At 40.0% G+C, this 9,858-nt stretch overlaps 1 pseudogene; it reads right to left on the bottom strand.

Annotated features, from left to right (window-relative positions):
• Positions 1-1,821: 1,821 nt before the first annotated feature.
• On the bottom strand, positions 1,822-2,690 carry LOC125366913 (annotated as a pseudogene).
• Between the last annotated feature and the right edge of the window lie 7,168 nt (positions 2,691-9,858).

Raw genomic sequence — 9,858 nt, 5'->3', positions numbered from 1 at the left:
TTTATGATTGAATACAACTCCATAAAAGTTGTTAGGAGAAAATATAAATCAGAGAGAAATCTGCACTTTTCTATGAGTGCCTTATTATCCCATATGAGGCCAAATATGGGCATAAGGCCTTCCCAGGAATAACCATCTTATTTTTGTCTCCACTGAACATGGCTTGTCAATATGTTTATTTTCCTTCAGCATCTAAGTCCTGAGTCATAATATTTCTTTCTCTTAAAAACAATGCAGCATAGCAATGGGAGAGATAAGTCTGGGGAAATAACACAGGACATGAGGATTTCCTACTACTTGTAATAAAATTCCAGCTTCAACTCTTCCTGTGTTTCATATTCACCTAAACCCATGGTGCTTGAAACTCATGTACCATTTTTTAAATAAACGTATTTAAGTAATTTCTTTTTGTATTAAATTTTGTTGACAAGGTGTTTTACAAAAGAGGTACAGTTACATAATGAGGCAGTGAGTACATTTCTTGTGATATCTTACACCCTAGGTTTTCTTTCCCTTCATTACTTCAGGTAGCCATGTATACAATACCCAGTGTACCAAAATCATGTACAGTAACCATGTGGCCTATGCCAAAGGACATTCAGATAGAACTTTAAATGTAACATCAACAATAGAATCCTCCTGTGTCCTTCTCTTGGAGTTGTTTTTGCTTATACATAATGTAAGGTCACTGATCCAAACCTGTGGAAATACCATTTGGAAAGATATTTTTTGTTTCCCAGACTAGGTCTTTACTGTCCACCCCCTCAACAGTCATACATCAAGGAGACCATGCCCCTTTGTTCTCTGTTCTAGGCTTGTCTTGCTCAACATTATTTGTTCTAGTTCTGACCATTTCCCTGCGAATACCAATATTTCATCATTTCTAATAGCTATGTAGTATTCCATTTTGTATCACATTTTTTGTATCCATTCGTCTTAGTGGAGGATCTGGGTTGCTTCATTATTTTGGCTACTGTGAATTGTGCAGCGATAAACATGGATGTGCAGATGTTCTTATGATATCCTGAGACCTGTTGTTTAGGATAGATGCCTAGCAGTGGTATGGGTGAGTCGTAGGGTATGTCTATGCTGAGCTTTTTGAAGAACCTCCATGCTGTTCTCCAAAGTGGTTGTACTAATTTGCACTCCCACCAACAGTGGAGGAGGGTTGCTTTTTCCTTTCATCACTTCCAGCATTTGTTGTTGCCTGAGTTCAGAGCATGGGCCATTCTAACTGAAGTGAGGTGGTATCTCCGGGTTCTTTTTATTTGCATTTCTTTTTTAAGTAATTTCTTAAGTACTCACTAGGTACTGTGTGGAAAAGGAATGATGAAAGGTGTTGGTGGGGATGGGAGGGAAATAGTGGTAGGGAGAGAAGAGGTGACATTGTTCAAAAACACACATGCTCCTTTTCTGACATAATGTAACAGAAACCCTTCTTTACCTCATCACTATAATGATTACAAAAGTATTAAAAGTTAAAGAAAAACCCACCCTCAAAAGAAAAGAGAATACCCAATAGGTTTAGCATTAGAAAAGTTCTTTATTTTCTCTTGCAGAGGCAGTGTCCCCATGTAATTGCAGGTTTGGCACATTCATACAGTTTTTGCTTACAACCATGGATATCATAGTGATAGGGAGATATATACATCACTCTTCAAGATGAAAAGACTGACTTTCTATTCAAACCTACATAGAAACATGAGTTCCTTCCCAAATACCTTTAACTCCTGTTACTATGCTCCTTCGTAGTTTTTATAAAGCAAGTTGCAGGTGTGGCAGTACTCTGTGATAGCACACATGTGTGTCTGTTGTTGGGTATTAATCATCCTTTTTCTCAAGGTAAGACTTTGCATTAATCTGTGCTTTATGACAGAAAGTATATGTCTCTAGCTGCCATTAGAATGTTCTCATAGTTCCACTTGGCAAACTTGCTCACAGCCTTTCATATTCTTTCTTGTTCCACCTCCTTTTCTGGCCTTTCCTCTGTGAGTTTGTGATTAGTTCCTAATGTCATCTCAGAACTAGAGGGTTTCTCTAGGTTTCTTTCTTCCTCTTTTTTTTTTTCCCATGGTTAACATTTTGTTAGATCTTGGCGGGTCCAGAAACTCATGTGTTGCCCTAGCATTTGGGTGGCTTTCCTTTCTTTGTTGATTTGTTTCTGAAGCTTGGGCATTTACCTCATACTTTCCCTTATATGTGTACATGTCAGTATGCTCAGCTCTCAGCTGGGTCTTTCCTTCCTTTTACATGGCCTTCTTTTTCTCTATCATTCTTTTCCATCTCTCCCTTCTCACTGAACCGCTCATGATCACTTGGTTGTCTATCTCTTTCTGGTTCTCCGGAGCATGTCTCCCCTTGGCATTCTCTGTTTTTCTGTCTAAGTGATCTCCTCTCCTCAGTTCAGTTTCTTGTTCATGTCTCTTCCAGTGGGACTCTTTATTTTTGGTCTCTGTGTGCCTATAAGAATCCCTTTGTTTTTGGTAGTCCTGAACACAGCAGTGTTTCTTACAGCCTCTGGATTGACTGGGCTGAAATTTCTCTTTCCTTTTCTCATGTGCTCTTGACTTGGAACTGTGGGTGTGGTGTTTTGCACCATGCCCTCTGTTTTGAATAGTTGGGTATGACGGGGACTGATGCCTGTGATGATGCCTGTTATCATGCCCTGAGTACTCCTTGGAAGCCGCCATGACCTTTTCCTTTTTGCAGTTCCCTTTAGCTCCTTCTAAGTGACGCTGCTCTTGTTGGTGACATCAAAATCAGCATAAACATTCGGGCTTCTCTCCTCTCTGACACCGAGATATAGAATGAATGCAGGGATGGTGTGCTCTGACCTGTAAGTTAAATATCTCAAAGTAACCCCTGTCTTTCTCTTCTTTCATTCCAACTGGGCTTCATGTGAGCTGCATTGAGGTACTTCCAGTTCACCTACTTCTTGATTTAACCGATGCCTATAAAACCCACTGAGAACTTTCTGCTTCCAGATGTACTTCAAGCTCTGCAGCCCTGTTTTCTCTTTCTTCCTCTTCAGCTCTCTCTTGTAGTTGCTTTGATAGTCAGGTGTCACAAATGCCTCTTTGTTATCAAATACTCATTTCTCCAACTCTGTTTCTCTGTGTATTTTATTTTCTTTTTTCCTGTTACTTTTGTCAGATCTCAACAGCTTGCAGTAATTTGCGAATATACTTGAGCTTTCCATGTTTGCCCAATAGCCATTTGGGGTTATCTTCCTGCATTTAATCATATATATTCTCATATTCATTCACAATGGGATTGATCCTCTTCAGGAACCTCTTCCAGTCTGTTCTGTTTCATGGCCTGCCTCTTAGCAGTTGTGCTCTGAAGGCTGTCACAAATGGAAATCACATCATCATCATCATCATCATCATCATCATCATCATAGTCATCATCACCGTCTTTATCATCATCATCATTCTGAAGCACTCCTTGCTTTTCCAAAACCCAAGGCAACTGCAGAATATTCTTTTTCAGAATAAGATCTTACTACCTGCTAGGAACAACCATGTTGTTCCCACATCTTATGTGTAAGAGTTATTAAAAAGAGGTAGCTAATAAGGGAGAATGCCACACCATATTCAGGCAGGAGAGAACGTTTATTACGGAACTGCTGGCCTGTGGTTGAGATAATGCATACCAGAGAGAATGGGCGACCCTCTCCTGGCCCTACCTTATCTAGGGCAGAGTCATGGTGTATGGTCAGGTGGATTAGGATATGACCTCAGGGAAGGGGAAAGTAACTGACTACAGCTATGCAGTTACCCAGGTAACTGGGTGAAGACTTAACCATGTGGGGGCATCTGGATTCCTTACATTGCAGCCTTTTAATAGTAATGAAAAAGGAGAAAGATACTCTCTGGCTACTTCCTGATGGCAAGTGGTGTTGACATTAGGGGTAAAAGGCATAAATGAGGTTCCTCCAGAGAAAGCGAGCAGCAGCAGCAGTGTCCCTAGGTGGTAGATGCCAGTCCTTGAATGAAGTCTGGAAAAAGTCTCATGACTTTTGGCCATGGACTCTTTTGGAATTTCAGCAGTAAATGACATTTTTTGCCCAAAAGTTTAGAACCAGGAGGTCAGTTAGGTAAACAATTTTGCTAACAAACAAAAATTTTCAGATTATAAAATGGAGAAACTATATTTTGATTAAGCAATTCAACGCAAGTGGGATGCCATGTTGACCGCAGGGTGGCCAGGAGGACACAAACACACTAACAGAGAACACATACCATGGCATAATGGCACCTGAGCTGTTGCCAAGATGGTGGCTGTTAAACCCAATATCCACTACATTGTCAGTGCTAGAGAAAATAAACAATTTTTAGGCTTCAAATGGCTTGGAGTGGTTTTCTAATATAAAATAAGAGTAAACAAGTAAGTGAACATCTTCCTTGCTCTTGGTTCTTTGAGGGGGTTTGGGCCTGTTGGCTTGCTTGGGAACAAATTTATTTGCTTGCTGGGATTCAGAAAAAAGGGTCTTAATGGGAAGGCTGGTTGGTCTTGAGCTTTGCAACAAACCCAGTGTTTACGCCTCCTGTAGCCGGGGCCCACAGGTGTGGACTATCAATTCTGATCTACCCCCTGTGGCTATGGTGCATTCTGATGCAGGCTTGTTACCTTTCTGGACAATAGAAAGCAGACTGGGTGGATAGAGATAGTTTTGCAGTGTTTATCATCACCAAACTGTGTTGACAATTCCTGAGTTTGATAATTGTTTAGTGAATAGATGATCTCCTCTGCACCAATCCAACTGATGTAGTGGCCATTTGTCCTTATATATCTATATATCTGTACTTACCTATGTATATGTATATGTGTATATATATTAATATATGTATATAAATCCCCCCCACACACATACCAGACTTAAAACATATTACCAAACTTAACATTTTCTAGGAAGGTTTTAGGATCTCATTTTTCTGAAATCATGTGCTTTGTCTACTTTGTTCACCATTCTCAATATTTCCATTGTTAGAAACATTTTTTGAAAATGATCATTCCCCTTTACTTCTTTCAGTATTTTTATTAACTAGAGAAACAATATTCCACAATGATATTTGTCTCTATCTTTGTCTCTCATTCTCTCTTTTCTATTTTCTAGGGAATTTTATGGCCCCTGTTCTTAAATAGTTCCTGAGAACTTGTTCTCATTCCATTCTTTCATTTTTAGAATATTCTGTCCTTGATTTTTGTTTATTCTCAAATTCTTGGCCTTGTTTTATTAATTGACTGAATTTTGTGCACGTTTATGCTATTTTTAAAATCACAAGTTCTAATTAGTATTTATTCTTAGGTATGTTATGAAGAATGCACTTTTACTAAGATAACATTTTAAGTAACAAAATTTTCTCTTTGAGGGTAATTCACTGGAGGTAACAGTTTCCTGCATTTTCTTGCCTTGGCTTGTTGGAATAATTGTCTTCATATCCCAATCTCCTGAGTTACTAGGTTTCCAAACTTGAACCAGAGGTGCTCCACTTGATCCCATGGATTGAACACTTTTGATTATTTCCCCTATCCATAGATCCTCTGAGTTGTCTGAGCTTCATTTGAGTTTGAAACAATATCCACACATGCACACACCCTCTGTGTGTGTGTGTGTGTGTGTGTGTGTGTGTGTGTGATTTCCAGTGTGTGTGTCTGCATAGGATCGATGACCTATATAGATAATCTAATTTTTAACTTCATATTTGTTTTCTTCTTTAAAATGGACTTGTCATTTTAGGTTTTGTGTTTCCCTTCTCTCCTCCCCACTTTCACAAGTTTTCCTCTCCTTCCTTTCCTCAGTCTCTTTATCATTCTTTCTCTTCCTCTTTTTTCCCCCTTTTTCATTTGTTATTTTTCAGGGTTTTTTCCTTCTACTTTCCTCCTTTCTGCCTTTGCTATTTTTCTTTTCTCTTTTCATCTGCTCTTTATACACTCAGGAGTTTTCTTTTTTCTCCTTTTCTTCTGCCTTTCTTCCTTCTCTGCTCCTTAATTCCTTGTCTCCCAATTATTCTCCTCTTTGCTCTTCCTGCTACTTTCTTTCCTGTCCCCACATTTCTTGCCCCTTTGATCCTTCCTTCTCTTGCATATCCCATTTTCAAAAAGCTCCTGAATGTTGTCTTCTGCATGTGAAGCACAAACATATATTTTTGTATCCTCAGCTAATTTTGGGATATCAGAAGGCTAATTCCTACTTGGGTAGGTCATTTCTTTTGCTATGAATTGTCCTTTTTTATTTGTGCCTACATTCTACTATGTTTCTGAATTATCCCTCCCCAGATATCCTTACTGTGAGCATTACTTAGTTAAATACTAGAGTAAGACATTCCAAGTTTTTCTTCACTTCATGAATTTTTCTAAGGTAGTTATTGATTGCATATTTGAGAAATTATTAGCGTTTGTTCCACTTACTTCCAGGATGTATTTCTCACTCATATATGAGGCATGTTATTTAAACCTTTCCTTTTCCTGCATATTTTGCACTGACCCATCTGTGGAAGCATTTTCGTTGTTCTCACCTCATATTTAGTTGCGCTGTGCCTTATTTGTTGATTCATCCTTGTTTATCCTCTTATTTTATATTAGAAAAACATTCCAAAACTTTGATTTAATTAGTTTCAAAGCCACTGGGATCCAGATGTAAACAACTCTCTTAGGAACTTCAAGGCTCTGAATTCAATTACTAATATAGAAAAGATCAGGCAGTAGTTACTCCTGACTCTTATTGTTTTAGTAACAGGCTTTCCTTTGTAGAATTATATAATTATTTTATTATTATTACATCATCATGTTATTTAAAAATATCTATTTACATCCATTTAGAAGTTGTACAAAGGTGTTTCAATCCAGAAGTCAGGTAATCAGTGTTCAGTTGGTGAATGGTCAGCTCTTCCATCATTCTCCCACACTGTTTCCCATCCCATATCTAGGCTCTAGTTATAAATTTGAGTTTTTACACAATGTATGGAGAATACAATGATCTTATTTGCTAATCTTTCCTACCTGCACCCATGTATTTCTGTCTCTGTCTCCCTGTCTGTCTTCCCCAACCCAACCCCAACATGCTTCATCCTACCTGTATTTATTTTGTAAAATGATTCATTAGGTACTCAAAAGAATTACACCCTAAGACTGCTCCCCAGGACAATAAATTTTAGGCATTTTCAAAATCTAGAATTCAACACAAAAAACTTACTAATTCCTTCAGACACAGGAACATGTGTCAAAGTCAGGAAGAAAAGCAGTCAAATACAAACTATGCTCCCTCATATCTCAGTACATGAAAAACATGAGAGTAGGATATATACTTGTTTGCTTTTATGAAAGGAACTCTTTTGGCGTGTGTGTATTTGATGGTTTGGCTTGGAACTCAGCTTCTTGCTGTCTGGCTTGAGGCACGCATCCAGTAGCCAGCCTGGGTGATGAAAAATTGTGAAAACTAAAAACATAAAGTAAAATGAAGTCTCAGACAAGTATGAGTCCAAAGGAAGATACTATAATACTGTTGGCACCTTGTAGAGAAGACTTTCTTAAAAGCCCATGAGTTAATTAATTTTCACAGACCTAATAAAAAGAAAATGATATTAATAATAGAAATATATGGTCAATGTGAAAACATCAACCTAGTAACACATCAAAATACTTAGAGATGCCACCCAAGGAAATAGGAAGCAGTGTGTGTGTGTGGAAATTTTCCAAGATACAAAAACCTTCAAACTTACAAAAAGAGTGAGCAGAGATGGGTAGGAAAGGGGCTTAAAACTGAGTGAAAAATGGGATCTCACAAAGGTTGCTACGGAGAGGATACTTGGATGAGTTTGTTTGATCCAAGATGGAGAGTCCAGATATTAAAGAGTACCAGTGAAGAATTACTCCAGTCAGCGTCTCCTGGGGAAGACCAGATTGACCTGGAGCTTTGGAACCTCATGTATATTCCTCATGCAGGCTGAGCCCAGAGGACTGGACCATCAACACTGATCTCCACCCCATGCTCCCTCTCAGTCAGGTTGTGTTCTGATGCAGGCTCTTTTTCCAGGTATAGTAGAAAGCGGGGTGGATAGATGGGAGACAGTTCCTCAATATTCTTCATCACCTGAGGTGTGTTGGCATTTTCTGTGTGGAAAATTCTTTAGGGAATTGTTGATCATCTCTACTCTGCACCAATCCAACTGAGAGCACTGGCCCTGTGTCTTGTGAAGATTGTTTATATTCCTATACATATATGTATCTATATATGTATATGTTGGTATAATACAATTATATGTTTGTTTATATTATATTCATACATATATATGTACACACGTTTTCCCTACCCACAGCCTGTCTGCACAATTTGTGCACTATTTGGGTTTGTGTGTGGGCAGACTGTGAAGACTCACACAGCTGTGCCCTCCTCATTGAGAGTAGTGTACTTATTAAGGCATTATAAACCCTATCCAATTGGGATATGTGTTCCTCAGCACATCATGTTTTGAGTTGCACAAGCGCTGGAGTTAAGAAGAGAGGAGGAGCTATGAGGTGTTAGGCTGCTGTGGGGAAGGTAAGAGTGGACACATATTGAGACGTTGGCCCTGGGGAGGCAAGGGAAAGCCAGAGGGCAGTGTCCCTTTGACAGCCCAATGGTGCTTTAGGACACTAGAAATCATTACCAGGGGAACCTAGTCTTGCAATGGCTGTAATTATGAATGGTCTTGCCCAAGAGCGGCTCAGTTCTATTAGCAGTGGCCTTTCTGGTTTTGAGCACGGGTTTCAGGGAAGCTGTTGTGGTTCTGGAAGGGGCATAGGCTGTTGTCTTGCTTCAGAGATGGAACATTCTACCACGGCCACCAGCTACAACACCAGTGGCAGCAGCAGCAGCAGCACTGCCACCACCAGGACAACCACCAGCAGTACAAGCAACAGCACAAGCCCCACCAACACCAGCAGAAGCAGCAACGGCAGCACATCTTCTTCCTAGTATACTTTCTGTTCCACATTGATCAGTGTTGCCATCTGTGCCTGCTAGGTGGACATGGATGGAACCACTCCTGGTATGAGCTGGGGCTGGCTGGAGCTGTCCTCATAGGGAATTGGCTGGCCATGCACTTCTGGCCCAGGGATTGTCCAGTGGCTGGGAGGATTTTATGGAAGTGGGTGTACAAGCACCTATGCCCACTGGCCTTGCCTCCTCTGTGGCTAGCCATCCCAGATCCTGGCACTAACTTTGCAGTCACTGCTATGGAACAGGGCAAAGCCACAGGAAAACCTCCTACCAGAGCTCAAGTGGTAGAGTGCTAGCCTTGAGCAAAAGAAGCTTAGGGACAGAGCCCAGGCTCTGAGTTCAAGCCCAAGGACTGGTAAATCATATGTCTGGTATCTTCCCAATGCATGGACAAAGGGCCATCACAACCTGAAGAAAAGGGACTTATTGAACCCCATAAAGCATCTTACCTAGCAGGGAACCTAGAATCCTAGTTCCTAGGACTGACTCCGCATTTTTATTTTCTGAATACCTCCATATGAACCCACTGCTACACCTTTATATTAGCCCTAGAATTGGAGCACATGGAAAACACACAAAAGACCTTTACATCTCTTCAGAATATGCTTATTCCAGCTCCTGCTTGCCCTACTAAATATTAAAAACTTTCTACTTTGTATACAACAATTGAAAGGAATAGCCTAGCAAAGGGAATGCCGGCATAAAGAATAGGACCAGACTAAGGACACAGCTCATCTAAGATGCTTGATAATTCTATCCGGGGCTCAGACCTATGCCTTCAAACTTGAGCCACAGTGACCCTTCCAACCACAGAAAGTAGTAATATATCTAGGAAAACCTGTTCAATTACTGAGACTTCATCTGCTCATGGGTAT

The sequence above is a fragment of the Perognathus longimembris genome, chromosome 18, assembly GCF_023159225.1.
Source record: "Perognathus longimembris pacificus isolate PPM17 chromosome 18, ASM2315922v1, whole genome shotgun sequence".
Classification (NCBI taxonomy): Eukaryota; Metazoa; Chordata; class Mammalia; order Rodentia; family Heteromyidae; genus Perognathus; species Perognathus longimembris.
The sequence above is the reverse complement of the archived record's forward strand: the minus strand, read 5'-3'. Positions and strand labels throughout refer to the sequence as shown.